This window comes from Podarcis gaigeae (assembly GCF_964106915.1).
Source record: "Podarcis gaigeae genome assembly, chromosome: W".
Classification (NCBI taxonomy): domain Eukaryota; kingdom Metazoa; phylum Chordata; class Lepidosauria; order Squamata; family Lacertidae; genus Podarcis; species Podarcis gaigeae.
In genome coordinates this window covers 28,088,452-28,103,985 of record NC_139695.1, presented here as the reverse complement: position 1 = coordinate 28,103,985, position 15,534 = coordinate 28,088,452, and the positions used below count along the sequence as shown (strand labels likewise).

At 49.2% G+C, this 15,534-nt stretch overlaps 1 pseudogene across 1 annotated transcript in view; it reads right to left on the bottom strand.

Moving 5' to 3' along the window:
- Nucleotides 1-1,943: 1,943 nt before the first annotated feature.
- The window catches only part of LOC310836060 (inositol polyphosphate 5-phosphatase OCRL-like), a 225,239-nt pseudogene continuing 211,648 nt past the window's right edge, over nt 1,944-15,534 (bottom strand). Inside the window, exons 13-15 of the transcript in view lie at nt 4,110-4,194; nt 2,845-2,972; nt 1,944-2,048 (exon numbers count right to left, since the gene is read on the bottom strand). The product of the transcript in view is annotated as an inositol polyphosphate 5-phosphatase OCRL-like (transcript). The remainder of the gene's footprint in view (nt 2,049-2,844; nt 2,973-4,109; nt 4,195-15,534) is intronic.

The following is a 15,534-nucleotide window of genomic DNA, read 5'->3' as shown; positions in this document are numbered from 1 at the left end:
CCTCCAAATATTCTATTATATTCAAAATATTCCTTATATTCTCCTTCATTTGTCTTCCTGGTAGGAACCCGACTTGATCTTGATGTATATATTCCTTTAATATTTTTTTAATCTGTTAGCTAGGATATTTACAAACAATTTGTAATCATTATTTAACAAGGAAATAGGCCTATAGTTTTTAATTTGCAGCAAATCTGCGTCTTGTTTTGGAATTACTGTTATATAGGCCTGTTTCCATGTTTCTGGGATTTCGCCTGTGTTCATAATTTCATTCATGACATCTTTCAATGGGTTCACTAATTGTTCATTTAATATCTTAAAATATTTTGCCGTAAAACCATCCGGGCCTGGAGACTTGCCATTTTTAGAGCTTTTTATTGCATCAAGTATTTCTTGCATTGTTATCTGGGAGTTAAGGATGTTCCTTTGTTCTTCTTTTAAATATGGCATATTGCTATTTCTGATGTACTCTTCTATCTTAAATGTTTTTTCTTTCCCTTGTCTGTACAACTCAGAAAAATATTTAACAAACTCTTCTTGTATTTCCTTCAGCTTGTCTGTGATTCTGCCATTTATGTTAATTTTATTTATGGAGTTCCTTTGTTCAGTTTTATTCAACTGCCAGGCTAACAACTTCCCCGGTTTATTTGCATGCTCAAAATATTTTTGTTTTACTCTTTTTATTTTCCAGCTGATTTCCTCGTTTATAATCATTGAGTACTGGGTTTGTAATGTTTTGATTGCCTGTTTTACTGCCACTTTGTTTGCTTTGTTTGGCAGCTGTTTCTCCTTTTTCATAATTTCCTCTAATATTTTTTTCTTTTTCTCTCTCAATTTCCTTTTAAATGAATTTTGTTGTATAAAGAGTCCTCTCATTACAGCCTTGCTTGCATCCCAGACTGTCTGTAACTTTGTTAGCCCTTGACTATTTATTTCAAAATAATCCATCAAGGTCTTTTTTGCTTTTTCAACAAATTTGTGATCATCTAATAACTCATCATTTAATCTCCATCTAAAAGAGATTTGACTTTCTTTTTGTAATTCCATAGTCAGGGAATTATGGTCTGAAAAGGTTCTGGGATTGATTTCAATTATTTTGACTCTTGTTTCTAATTCTTTGGAGATCCATATAGAGTCTATTCTCGAACTGCTGTCATGTACATGGCTGTGAAAAGTATACTCTCTATCAAACATGTGTCTCACTCGCCAGATATCTATCAGCTTTAGATTTTGAGTCATGTCAAAAAAAGTTTTTGGCAGTTTACCTTCTTTGGTCTCTTTTTTCCTGGCTGATCTGTCTTTGTCTAAAGTTGGAACTCCATTTAAGTCTCCCATTAAAAAAATCTTTTGATCTGCAAATTCAAGTAGTCCTGTTTCTAGTTTCCTGAAAAAAGTTGCTTTTTTATCATTAGGGGCGTAAATACCAACCAATATCACTTTCTCTCCCTGGATTTTAATTTGTATTATTAAAATTCTGCCTTTTTTGTCCTTCTGAATCAATTTGGGTTCAAGTGCAGGATTAATATAAAAAACAACTCCTCTCTTTTTTGTTTTATCTGATGAGATGAAGTCCATACCTAATTTTTTGTTAATTAAGACCCTTTTATGCTTTTTTGCAATATGTGTCTCTTGGAGACAGATTATATCCAATTTCTGTTTTGCTATTACATGTTCAATCCGATATCGTCTGGCTCCAGAGTTCAAACCGTTAACATTCCAGCTCAGTAATTTAAGATTGGCCATTTCCAGAGTCAGTTACAGTATTTGTTTTCCCTGAAGCCGCCTCTTCCAAAAATTTTCCAAATTTTTTAAAGACAAACAAACAAACATACATCCTAATTGCAATTAAACCAATCTTGATAACATTGTTAAGTGACTTCCTCAAATCCCCCTGGTTGAATTTCATTGTATTTCATTTTAACAGTTTTCTAAAATCAATCTTCTCAAAAGATTGCTCTGTTGCTCTCAGAGTATTTCAGCAGCTCCCGCAGGAAAGCCACCACGAAGCGGAACACGTTCTGGTGCGGCCGCGGCAACTGGCAGATCACCTGCAAGACAGGGAGGGGCGGTTTGGAGTTTCAGTGCAGAGCTTTGCTAGAGGAGGGGCATGGATCACTAGCACGGTGTACTTGTTATGTTTGCAGGTTTAGACCTGGCATAAAAAAAAGAATGTTTAAAATGGTAACCGGATTAGAACTCTGCTGGGAACTTTGGGGAATAATACAACTGTAGAGTCGGAAGGGACCACGAGGGTTAACTAATCGAACCCCCTGCAATGCCTAAGGTGGGGCTCGAACTCAGGACACTGAGATGAAGAGTCTTATGCTCTACCAACTGAGATATCTTGGGGGAAGGGCTATAGCTCTGCAGTAAACCACCTGCTTTTCATGCAGAAAGTCTCAGGCTCCACCCCCAGCATCTCCCAGGAGGGTAGGGAACATCCCTTGTCTGAAATCCTGGAGAGCCACTGCTTGTCAATTTCGACAATACTGAGCTAGATGGCCCAGTATATGGCCGCTTCGAGGTTCACTGAAACAGGTGGGCTATTGTTACAAGTCCTGGTCAGAAAGCAAAAAGGCAACATGTGCGCACCCCACCCCCCTCCACAACCGAGAGGGATGGTTATCAAAGGAGACATCAGCAACCTCTGCAGTTAACAAGGCTTCCCAGACCAGACTAGCCCTCCTGCCAGTGTGCTGGTTTACTGGCTTTCAGGGATGTTTTAGTGGATTTCCTGTTACTTGCGGCAACATTTGGACTAGATGATTTTGGAAATCCCTTCTGATTCTATGCTTCTGTACACACCACAGACCAGCCAGGAAGAGATGGGGCTCTGGGGCCGACCTGGTGACAGAGGTGGCTGTCATGTGAGCACTCAAGGCAGCGCTGATACAATTCATAGCAAAGGACTGGTTCTGGCACTGCCTCCAGGAAGATGAGCAGAGCTTCGGCCACCGAGTGGTCACTGCCAGCTATTGACAGCCTGGCAAGGGAAGTGTTCTGTCCTGTTACCTGCAGCCTGCCTCCTTCCCAGGCTGGTCCAAAGCAAGAAGCTTGGTCCTTATACATCTGGGCCCACCTTGCAAGTTCCCCCTTTTGGCGCAAGGTGGACCTTGAACCCACAGCCCTGAGATTAAGAGTGTCACGCTCTACCAACTGAGCCACCCCACTGTAATTATCCCACACCTCCCCTCTTGACGAAGCTGCCTGCAAAGCTGATCTGCCGAGGAAATGTCCTTCTGCAGGCATGGTTTCAATCCAAACAACAAATACTAGTGGTCAACTCCAAAAGTGCGGTCAACAAACCCTGCTTGCCAAAGAACAATTGAACGCACCCTTGAAGCTCCTTTGCAGCCATGTCTCCACACCTGACACCACGTATGATGCTAGATGTGGGGCCTGTGGGCCTGTCAAGATTCCCCACCTCTGCTCTATCTAGCCAGGCTGATGTTTTTGTTACGATAATGAAGCAATGCAGCTGCAAAGTCCTAGCTTGAAGTGTAAACATGATGGGAATGTTGGGACTGCTGTGGGAACAGAGGGGCAGTCATTTCACAGTGCGCAGCACCAGAATTACCTCACAGTGTAAAATGAGCTGTACAGGATGTACAGGAAGTTTTAGTCACAACACTGCTGGAGTTTGAAGAGAGCAGTCCTGTTTTTTGTAACGCTGCAAAGACAGAAATATAAGCATGTAAATACGTTTCTGTCTATCTCTTTCCCCTGCCTGGGGGAGGCAGGAAAGAGGGGTGTGTTCTTCTCACGTTTGAGAAGAATCGCCGATCGAGACCTTGCCTGCGTCTGCTGGGGAATGCAGCCAGGGAGGTCAACAGGGAATCAAGCCGGGTGCCTGGACTGCTGCCAGCTTATCATGAGAAGGGCTTGAATTTCCAACAGTTTTCAAATGGGGGTTAAAGCTGTGGAGCTGTTTGGATGCATGACTGGACTTGACTGTGGGCATTTCATTGTGCTGTGTCCCAGAGCCTTAAGGATGGGCTGGCCTAGGAACCTAAGCCACCAGGCATATAAAAGTGAGGTCCACTCCAGCCAAGAGCGAAAGAAAACCACCAAGCAGCCCTGCTCCCCAACAATGCACCCCAAGAGGATACGGATCGTCTCGGGAATGCTGGTGTCCAGGCACTCAATTCTCTCCTGCAGCTCGTCCTGCGTCCCCGGGGTCTGGAAGAGGTCCTCCTGAAGCAGAGTATCACCCATGCGTTCGGAAGGGATGAGGTACATCCTGGATAGCATGAAGAACAATCCAGCCCTGGGGTGCATAATGTGAGGTCGAGGAATGCCACAATGGAGAGAGGCCCCTCACCAAGAGAGCTGGCACAAGGGCTGAGAATTGTATCCCGCCTGCTTTCCACAGTAGCATTCCTACTACCCTTCTCCTGATTTGGGGCAATGGGAGAGTGAAATCATTCCCCGCGTCTTCTAGTGGCGAGTCTCAGAGAGCCGCTTTGCTAGGGATAGACAGACAATGGTTGGGAACACTTGGGTTCTTCTGAGCCGCTCTAAGGAAGACCGTATGCTGGATGTCCCACCCGCTGCGCTCCACCAAGGTGCCACTATACTCACAGCAGGAGCTTGTAAGAGCGAGTCGGTAGCTAAGATATAAATCAATTGGGACGTTTGGAACCTGCACACCCCAAAACTGGTACTGGATTCCAGCCCACACCCATCCTTTCAATGGTACCGTCCCCCTCAGCTCACCTGGTGGCAGGCATTCTTGAAGAGGTGGTCCACCAAAAGCCAGATCTCCTTGGCCGCTCAGTGGAGTCATCACCATCCTGGGGTACGATATCCAGAAACTGCTTCTCCTGGAGGTCCAATGACAAGGGGGACTGGCATGAGAGCCTGACAGAATGTGTGCCTGTATGCATTCTTTCCTTGCTCCAGCTGGGTGGACAAGTCTTGCCCTCTGAGGCCACAACTAGGGCTGGGCGATAGCTGGCTTTCAACACGGTGATATATCACTAGCTAAACATTGCAATACACCAATATATCACGATGTCTGAAATAAGATGGAGCTATGTAGAGGCATTGGCTGGCTTCACGGTTTCCCCCGCATTGTGATTTCGGCTGCCCCCTGCAGGAGGGCAGGGGAAAGCTGAACCGGCAGAGTCCACAGGGGCTGCAGGAATCTAAAGAAGCATTGGCTGGCTTCACAGTTTCCCCCCACATGGTGTTTTTTGCATAGTACACACACACACATCATGATTCGCAATATATTGCCAGGTCAGAAATTATGAAACCAGTCTCACTATCTAGACTTCAAGCTGATTTGAAAATATATCTATATTGATGTATTGCCCGGCCCTAGCCACAGCAAGCATCTGAAGTGGGAAAACAAAAAACTAATTGCTCGCACCCCAAATCCAAGCTCCCCCTCCCCCTATTAATATGCAGCTAGTAATCCTCCCACTCCGGATGTGCAGCTCACCCAAAAGCTTACTGAATATGCAGCTGTGGACATGAGGTTTGGCTAACATTTTATTTAAATTGTTGGAACCTGCCCTGGGACCTTAGGGTGAAGGGCAGGAAATAAGTAACAAAAACAGCAACAGAACATGGATGGGCCTTCATAGGTTGATGGGCTGCAGCCCCAGCCAGCATGATGAGATGATGGGGTCACATGTTCACCACCCCTTGTCTAGAGCACGTTGCAGAGGCAGGGGTAGAAAGTGAGCAACAGCTGGAGCCCCAGCCCACGACTTTGTCTGGGCAATGCAGCACACAGCAGCTGGTGAACCATGCCTCCGGCCTCCTTCCCATCTTCCTCTCCAGGAATGTTCAGGGTGGTTAGTTCTATCTCAAGCTACCACATTCAAGAGAAAGAGAAAGAGAAAGAGAAAGAGAGGAGGGGGGAGCAAGAGAGCTTTAGGAGCACAGCAGTGGCAAGCAGCCCATCACTAAAAGGAGTTGGCAAGGATGGAGAATTTGATCCCCTCATCCCCAGGGCTGCTGTTGATTAGGACCCAGTTCATCCCCCCTCCCCCCCGCCAATACTCCCCGCCCCTGGAGAGAGAGAGAGAGAGAGAGAGAGAGAGAGAGAGAGAGAGAGAGAGGACTTCCGGGTTAGCGCCATCGGCAATGGCGGCGTTCCTCTGACTGAGAGGAACCCGCTCCGTGGAATTCGGGTCGTGCCGTGGCGGCGAAGGCGGAGACCCTTTAAAAATCCCAGGCGGATGAAGTCTGGGAACGTGGGATTCGGCTGACACCAGGAGCGCCCCCCCTAACCACAGGGAAACCCCTTTTTGGGGCTTCCAAAGTGACGTGGGGTGACTGGTGCGGTGTTTTGAATCGATGGCTATTTTTATGGAGTGTTGCCGGAGAGCGCTGACTTTTTCTTGTGGACAATTGGATTTCAAACAATAACCCGTGAGTAAACGGAAATTGGACTTAAAGTATTTAAAGTTTCTTTTTAAAATTGGTACTGATCGGGGAAGGTCTAAACAGGAAGTCCGCCTCCCCTTTCTGTAAATAAACTGAAGCAAAGAACCTGTTAACTAAGGTTGTGGAGAATTTTATGTAAAGGATTTAAATTCCATTGATTGAAACTATCATCAATACTTTTTGTGAAAGCAGGGGACCCTGCAGAAGGAGGTTAAAAATTTGGGAATTGAAGTGCCACTTCCCCAAACCCGGGAGTGGTCTGTGAGAGCCCGCTGACGGTGAATAGATAAATCTGACAGCTGTCAAGTCTGCTGACAAGATACAAAAGAAGAACTTTGTTTTCTACTGCCCGTTTTGTTTACAACTTTACGTTTAAAAGGAAACAAGGAACTGTTTCAATTTAATGTATGGGACCTTTGGGTCTGTGTTGGAAGGAGTGAAAAGAAACTTGAATCCCTCTAGAGGGAGCTTTGGGATACTGTTACAAGGAACCAGCTGGGAAATTGTTTTTAAAGATAAAGCCCTGAGAAACTAGTTTTTGACCTTGGACTGTGTAAGGATGGCAGTTGGGAAGGAAATTGAGTGCGAGCTGAACAGGACATTTTATCTCTTGGGAAAGCTGCATGATCAGATAAATGCTATGGCTACGAACGTAGTAATATTGGGAACAAAAATGGGCATTGGTGAAGAAGTGGACAAGAACTCGGCATGGGAACCTCTGCCAACTGAACAAATTGAAAAACCTGAAAAGGAGAATCTTGTCGTGACTGAAGTGATGAAAGGGGGAGCCGTGGCCCTACAGAGACAAATGGTGGACTACAACTGGAGGTCTTACATGATGGCAACTAGGAGAAGTAAATTTTTGGAGATGGAAGCCTGGCTCGGCCTCGAGAAAGAAGGATGGAGAGATCTCCCTGTCCCTGTGTGGACAGCAAATGACCTCTGGGATATAAATCTGAGCCAGGTGGAGGTCGGAGATTTGGGGGTCTTTGGATTTGAAAAGAGTGTGAAGCAAGATTTGGAACATTCTATAGGCCCTTTCGTTAATTATGGAAGTTTGGCAGGAAGGAATATGATTACTGTTGGGTTGGAGCTGCTCCGAGATTTGGTTTTTAACATCAAAGACTATCAAAAAGACCGGCAGAGGGGATACGAAAGAGACTTAAGAGCTTCGGACTTGAGATCTCCGGGTTGAGGGTTTTTGGAGATTGATGGAACTATTGCTAGGGGCCGAAACCGGGATGGAGATCTGGTGGAAAAAATTGGGAATTTAAAGTGTATATAATTTGTCTGGTTTTTTTCTTTGTTTTTTTTTAAGAGATGGGGGAATCGTGGAATTGAATCTTTCTTTGACCCTAGGAGAAATGTTTTTAGAATAAGTATAGATTATAAGTATTACTGGAAATAAGATTTAAGGAAGTAAAAGTGGATGGTTATTTAGTGAAAGAGAGAATGGGAAATTACAGTATATTAAGACAAGATATAAGGATAAAGTTTAAGATGAAGGATTTGTTGAAATATTTATATGAATTAGAATATAAAGAGGGGAATTATAGTAAGTTAAGATAAATTAGCAGGATAAAAACCAAGTTGCAAGGATTTGCTGGAATATCTAATTGAATTAGAATACAAAAATGGGAGGCGTGAGGAAGTCAAGGAAATAAGTGAATGCAAGTAAGTGAGTTAAAGGTTTGATGTGTTTTTTATTTCTTTTATTTTTTCTATTTTTCTGTTTTTTGATGATGTTTTTTCTTTATATGTATTGGGTTTTTTTCTTTTCTCTTTTTTTCTTTGATTGTCTTTTTTATTCTCTTTTGTAACCTTTAAAATCTTAATAAAAATTTATTTTAAAGAGAGAGAGAGAGAGAGAGAGAGAGAGGAGAGAGAGAGAGAGTATTGGTGTGGGGAATGACACATGCTGTATCAGAGTCTTAGTGCAAGAGTAGCTGGTGCATGCTAAAGAACACCGGAGCCTTGCTGGGTTAGATCAGCATTCTGTTCCCACAATGGCCAACCACATGCCCTTGGGAGTCCATAGGGACACGGGGACAAGAGCACTCTGTCCATCATGTTCCCCAGAAACTGGTAATCAAAAGCATGTGGTTTGTGATAATAGTGGCAAGAAATAGCCCTGACCGGTAGCCACTGATCAACATATCCTCCATGATTCTAAATGTCTACAGCTGTCCAAATTGACAGTCACCACGGTCTCCTTGTGGCTAGGATAATACACCCAAGTCGATCTGATTTCGAGAGGAGTGACATTTCCCTGAGCCACCCCAAAGCAGCCACTACCGCTTCCCAAATGCCAGTGCTCAGGTGGTGAGAGTAAGCCAGAGTGGCACAGCCTGTGCAGCAGTTGCTGAGCACAGAGACAAGGAGAAAACTGGCTCTTGGGGCCAGAGGGGGCTGGCGCCTGCATCATGAGACTGGGCTTTCTGCCTCCCGTGCTGCCAATCGCAAGCGGACCCAGAGTCAAGCAGCGATGGCAAATTCTGGTTTCGTCTCCGTTCTCCTCTGCCGAGTTCTACAAGGGCCACGTTGAGACTAGGGGAGAGACCAAAGCAGAGAGCTAGAGCCACCACCTGGACTGGATTTGAGTCAGAAGGCAGACAGGTGCGGGTTGCCTGAGAGGAAAGTCCGGTTGGTGGGGTAGTGCCTGGTTTGCCCTAAGGGACCAGCTGCCACTGCATGGAGCAGCTGCTGATCGTTGACAAGGGCAACTCCATTTATGTGCCTTCGAGGCACATGCACACTGCCACAGAGCTGGAAGGGGCACTGGAAGGGGCAAAAATGTCCCCCCCCCCCCAAGAGCACAAAAGCGGCAAAGTGGCATGGAAACAGCAGCTCGACTCCCTCCCAGGAGCTTTGGCACCGACCTTTCAGACCTGTGGAGAGTTGGAGCAAGGAGTTTTGCAGGGAGGCTGCTGGTTTTCAAAAGGCCTTTCAAAAGGGCTTCCGGAAGTTTAGAGGGTGTTTGCAGGCTTTTCCAATGCTGTCCCCAATATACGCAATTTCATTTAAACGCACGGTACCTCGGATCGCAACCCCCGTGTAAACCTGCTTTGAGCCCGCTACAAGAACATCTAGAGGATAGCAAACCAACTGTTACCTTTTCTAGGAAAGCCACTTCCAGCCTGCCCAGGAGGTGGGGTTGCGGGCTTCACGCCCACCCCCACATGAGCGGGGGCTGGTTTCAGCCCCCGGAGAACAGGGGAATCCCGGCCAGATCTGCCCTATTTAGGGCCGGCTCAGAGGGGGCTCGCCCTCTTTCACCGGCTAGCCCCCACGTTTGTTTCCCCGCTGTTATGTACTGAGTTGAATAGGATCCAAACTGCAGCAGTCTGATTGGTCCTAGAACAATAGGATTCAGAATGCAGCAGTCTGATTGGTCTTAGAACAATGCAGCAGTATGATAGGTTGGCAGGAACCACCCAATCATGCACCAGATAGAAGTGAATCCACAACCTGATTGGCTTACAGTAGAATTCCAGAATTAGCCAATCATGAGCAGCCCATTGTGTAAATAATGTATATAAAGCAGATACTTTGAGGGGACTCTCATTCATTCCTCCTCACCACTATGAGCTGAATAAAGAGCATGAAATCACTTTGCGACTCTGAGTATATTTCACTGGCGACGAGGATGGGATCCCACTGAGCTGACTGCCACACACAGCACCGCAGCACCGCCACCTGCCGCACCGCTGCCTCGCACCGTGTATCCAGGCTTCAGCTCCGGGACCCAAGGAACTCAGAATGGCAACCGACAGCAGCTTCTCGCTGTTCAACCCAGCATCTGGAGACTGGGAAGCGTACGCCTCCCGTTTCACCTTCCTCCTAGAAGCCAAAGGGGTCACCGATGCAGAAGACGCCAAGAGGAGGGCAATATTTTTCAGCGTCTGCGGAGAGGAGACGTTTGAAATCGCCAGGGCTCTCCTTGCACCTAAAGACGTCGCTACTGTTCCATACAAAACAATAATGGAACAGCTGAAGGGGCACTTTTCGCCACAGCCCTCAGTGGTGGCTCGTCGAAATGCCTTCTACGCAAAGCGGCAAGCCCCTGGGGAAACCATAACTGGGTTTGTGACCTCTCTCCGCCAAGCTGCCCGGTTCTGCAACTTCTCAGAGCTGGAGAACATGCTTCGTGACCGCCTCGTCGGTGGCCTGAAGGATGAGAAGCTGCAACGACGCCTCTACGCTAAGAAGAACCTAACGTTCCAGGTCTCTCTGGAGGAGGCCCTGGCAACGGAAGCTGCCGAGAGGTCGACGCAGGAGGCATGGCAGAGCCAGCCGTCCCAACCGAGGGTCCACCACGAAGACCTCACCGACGACTCAGGATCCGACAGGGAGGAGGTGCACCGAGTACAGCAGCGCACTCAAGCAGCCCACATACCACAGCTGTCTCGACGAGAAGGAGGGAACTGCGCAAGCTGTGGAGAAAGTCACGAGAGGAGGACCTGCCGTTTCCGCAACGCAGAGTGCAGGAAGTGCAGAAAATTGGGACACATTGCCCGGGTGTGTCAGGCTCGTCCCACCCGACGCCAGGCATCAGATGACCAATCCAAGAGCCCCAGGTCCCGGGGCCCAACGCACCAAGGCAACTCGACGGAGCTCAAGAACTTCCAGGTATACCAGTTGCCCCACCCCAACGTAGAGAAAATTTATGTAGAGGTACAGACAGAGGGGGGCCCATGCCGCATGGAGCTTGACACGGGTTCAACTCTATCCATAATCTCGGCAAGGACCTTAAGGAAACTGTGTCCTACTGGGGGTCCCAAACTCAGGCCGGCCCCATTCACCCTCCGGGACTTCCAGAAACGTAAGGTCCCCACAATGGGGGTGGGGACCTTCAGGGTGCAATACAGAGGGTGGACGCGGCAACTGGACTTGCTTGTGGTCAAGGGCCCCTACATTAGCTTACTGGGATTGGCATGGTTTGGACCACTGGGGCTAGCCATCACCGGGGTGAACCACATGAGCTTACAAGTGGACGTGGACGCCATATGCAAGGAATTTCCGGGGGTTTTCAATGGGAAATTGGGACAGTATACGGCCCCCCCCCCCATTGCTCTACAGCTTGACCCCACAGTACGACCTGTCAGGCTCAAGGCCCGCCGGGTCCCGCTCGCCCTGAAACCCCGTATAGATGAGGAATTGGACCGACTCGTGGAGCAAGGAGTGCTGGAGCCGGTGCCTAATGCCCCCTGGGAAACCCCAATCGTCACACCCGTCAAGCCTAATGGTTCGGTCCGCATCTGCGCAGACTACAAATGTACCATAAACAAGGCCCTCACGGCCCATGCATACCCAGTGCCAGTGGTCAGCCATGTCCTCGCCACCCTGGCTGGGTCGAAAATTTTTGGCAAGCTGGACTTGGCCCAAGCATATCAACAGCTGCCAGTAGATGAGGCTACAGCAGAGGCACAGACGATTGTGACGCACAGAGGAGCGTTCAGGGTAAAGCGGCTGCAATTTGGGGTCAGCGTGGCACCAGGCATATTCCAGAATCTAATGGACTCTCTCCTTAAAGGGATTCCTGGTGTCACCCCCTTCTTCGATGATGTGTTGATTGCCGGGCCCACACCAGAGGAGTTTGAGGACCGCCTCCGCACCGTTCTGCACCGTTTCCAGACGGCGGGTCTCAAGGTGAAGCGGGAAAAATGTCTACTAGGAGTGCCTCAGGTGGACTTTCTGGGATTTATGGTGGATGCAGAAGGGGTCCACCCGACTGGGGACAAGGTACGGGCCATTTGTGATGCCCCAGCACCCAAGAACAAGACTGAACTTCAGGCCTTCTTGGGACTATTGAACTTTTACCATTCCTTCCTTCCCCACAAGGCGGCGGTAGCAGAGCCCCTACACAGACTCCTGGACAAGCGGGCCCCTTGGGTGTGGGGCGAGCGCCAGGAGGCCGCATTCCAGGCAGTCAAGGACTTGCTTGTCTCAAACTCGGTCTTGGCACACTTCGACGAGAGGCTGCCGGTGGTGCTAGCATGAGACGCCTCACCCTATGGCATTGGCGCTGTCCTGGGACACCAACTCCCGGATGGAAGAGAGGTACCGGTGGCATACTTTTCCCAGACACTCAACGATACCGAGCGGAACTACTCGCAAATCGACAAGGAGGGTCTGGCAATCGTGAAGGAAGTAAAAAAATTCCATGATTTCTTGTACGGGCGGCCCTTCACCGTGGTGACTGACCACAAGCCGTTGCTTGGCTTGTTTGCCCCCGAAAAGCAGATCCCCCAAGTGCTGTCTCCTCGCGTCCTCAGGTGGTCAATTTTCCTTGCCAGCTACCAGTATGCACTGATTCACTGCCCTGGGAAGGCGATGGGCCATGCGGACGCCCTCAGCAGGCTACCACTATCAGGAACAGGCCCCAACCCAGCACCTGCACAAGAGGTTATGAGCCTGGAGCTGCTTCCCGACCGCCCCATTCAGGCACAAGAAGTTGCACACCATTCCAAGAAACATAGGGTCATCTCCCGGGTCCTGGACTGGGTGTGGAGGGAATGGCCCAGCAGCAGCCCCGGGCCAGAATTCGCTGGCTACACAACCCGCAAACATGAACTGTCAGCCCACAAGGGGTGCCTGTTATGGGGAAGCAGGGTCGTTGTTCCCCAGCCCCTCCGCAAAAGGGTCCTCACAGCCCTACACGAGACACACCCAGGGGTAGTAAGAATGAAAGCCCTTGCCAGGAGTTATGTGTGGTGGCCGGGGATCGACGGAGAGATAGAGGCCTGGGTCAAACACTGCCAGGCCTGCCAAGAATCCCGCCCAGATCCCCCAAGGGCCCCAGTCCAGTCCTGGGAGTCCGCCCGAGCACCATGGTCACACCTGCATGTGGACTTCGCTGGCCCCTTTCAGGGGAAAACATTCTTTATAGTGGTGGACTCCTACACCAAATGGCTGGAAGTCGCACTGGTACCGTCCACTTCTACGTCCGCAGCCATCCGGGTACTACGCAGGCTGTTTGCAACCCACGGGCTCCCGAACACTCTCGTCTCAGACAACAGGACTGCATTTACGTCAGGAGAATTCCAAACCTTCACAGCGCAGAACGCCATCCGCCACATCCGTTCGGCGCCATTCCACCCGGCCACCAATGGCCAAGCAGAACGCATGGTGCGGACCACCAAGGACACCCTTCGCCGCATGACGCAAGGGGATTGGGAGTACCGCCTTGCCACATTCCTTCTAGCACAGCACAGCACCCCCAGCTCAACGACTGGCCGGAGCCCCGCGGAACTACTAATGGGTCGGCGCCTTGCAATCAGATTGGACTGCCTTCACCCCGATAGAGCTCAGGATGAGGTAGTGGTGGGGGAAGGCAGGAACCCCCGGACCTTCGAGGCCCAGGACCCAGTGTACGCAAAGAATTTTGGGGCAGGCCCTGCATGGGTACCTGCCACAGTCACCAAGGTCACTGGCCCCGTGTCGTACGAGGTGCTAACAGATGGGGGGCAATGCTGGCACCACCACTGCGACCAGATACGGCGACGATTCCCAGGAGAAAACCAGGAGGAGGAGGACAGGTCAAAGGAGTCCCAAGGGAACAGTGGGGCAGTGAGGCCCATAGAGCAGCAGGGGCAAGCAGGAGAGGCAGAATCAGTAAATACAGAGAGGACCCGTGAGGCCGAAAGGACACCGGAACCAGAACCACGACTGAGCGAGCCGGTTGCGCCAGACCAAACAGCCCCATCACAGCCAGCCTCCTTGGAACACGAGCCAGAACCTGAACCCCGGACCAGGGAACACCCCAAGCCACAACGCAAACGTAGGCCGCCAGCGTACCTTCAGGACTATGAATGCGACCTCCCGGGCAGGACTGGAACTTAGAGGGGAGGGGTGTTATGTACTGAGTTGAATAGGATCCAAACTGCAGCAGTCTGATTGGTCCTAGAACAATAGGATTCAGAATGCAGCAGTCTGATTGGTCTTAGAACAATGCAGCAGTATGATTGGTTGGCAGGAACCACCCAATCATGCACCAGATAGAAGTGAATCCACAACCTGATTGGCTTACAGTAGAATTCCAGAATTAGCCAATCATGAGCAGCCCATTGTGTAAATAATGTATATAAAGCAGATACTTTGAGGGGACTCTCATTCATTCCTCCTCACCACTATGAGCTGAATAAAGAGCATGAAATCACTTTGCGACTCTGAGTATATTTCACCCGCATATCAGCTGTTCCTGCTTGTCGGAGATGAGCTGCAGGGCACCTCGTGGAATATGCAGTAGTTTCACAGAAAAAGCTCTCTTTCTTACAGGGAATTTCCAGCATTCGCTGCTGGTATTGCTTGATTTCTAAACTGCTTGAATTTTCAGGAGTTGTTATCTCTAGTTTTGTGGGGCTTTTCTCCTTCTGGGGGTTTCCCCCTTTGCGCTCCATTCCAGGTGCTGCAGTTTAACAACGGAGCTGTAAGTGAGCTAAAATCACTGTGTGTGTGTGTGTGTGTGTGTGTGTGTGTTGCTTCCAGCATCTCTTTCACGTCTACAGTTTTACAGGGAGCTCTGTGTGTTTCGGTGCAAGTTCCCTTCCCTCAGGAGCTTGCTGTGCCTGCTGCTGCATGCCCCCTTCAGAGGAATTTATTCAGCTTTGTGGAGCTTTTTCTGGAGATCCGTTGCCTGCCCTCGACTGCTGACTGCCTGTTCTGCCAGGAGCTCAAGGAAGAACGTTTGGCTCCTCTTTAGCTAGGGGTTTGTGCAGGGGAGTGCGGTGCAATTAGGCGGAACAGCAGCTGCGGGAGGAGAGCGGGCTGCGTTTTGTGCTGGTTGTGTTTCATTTTACTGCCAGGGTGAGGGGCTGAATTTCTTGTTAAATAATCATTTCAGCAGCATTCTTGAGGGGGTGAATTCTACAGGCTGTTTTAATTTCACGCGGAAGTTTAGACTTGGAAAGGGTCGGAAGCAGCTGCGCCGTTGCTGGGCAACCAGCGCGCCCCGGCCACCATTTCATCCGCCCACGTGGCCTCCTGGGCAGCCGCCATTTTACTATAGGCATTCCACGTGGGAAGTTATTTTACAAACCCTCCCTTTTAAGTCTAACCGGCGAGAAAACCAGGGGAATAATTAACGTTCATAAGGGGTATGTGGGGAATGCCTGCAGGTTTTGCTCTTGAGGCTGC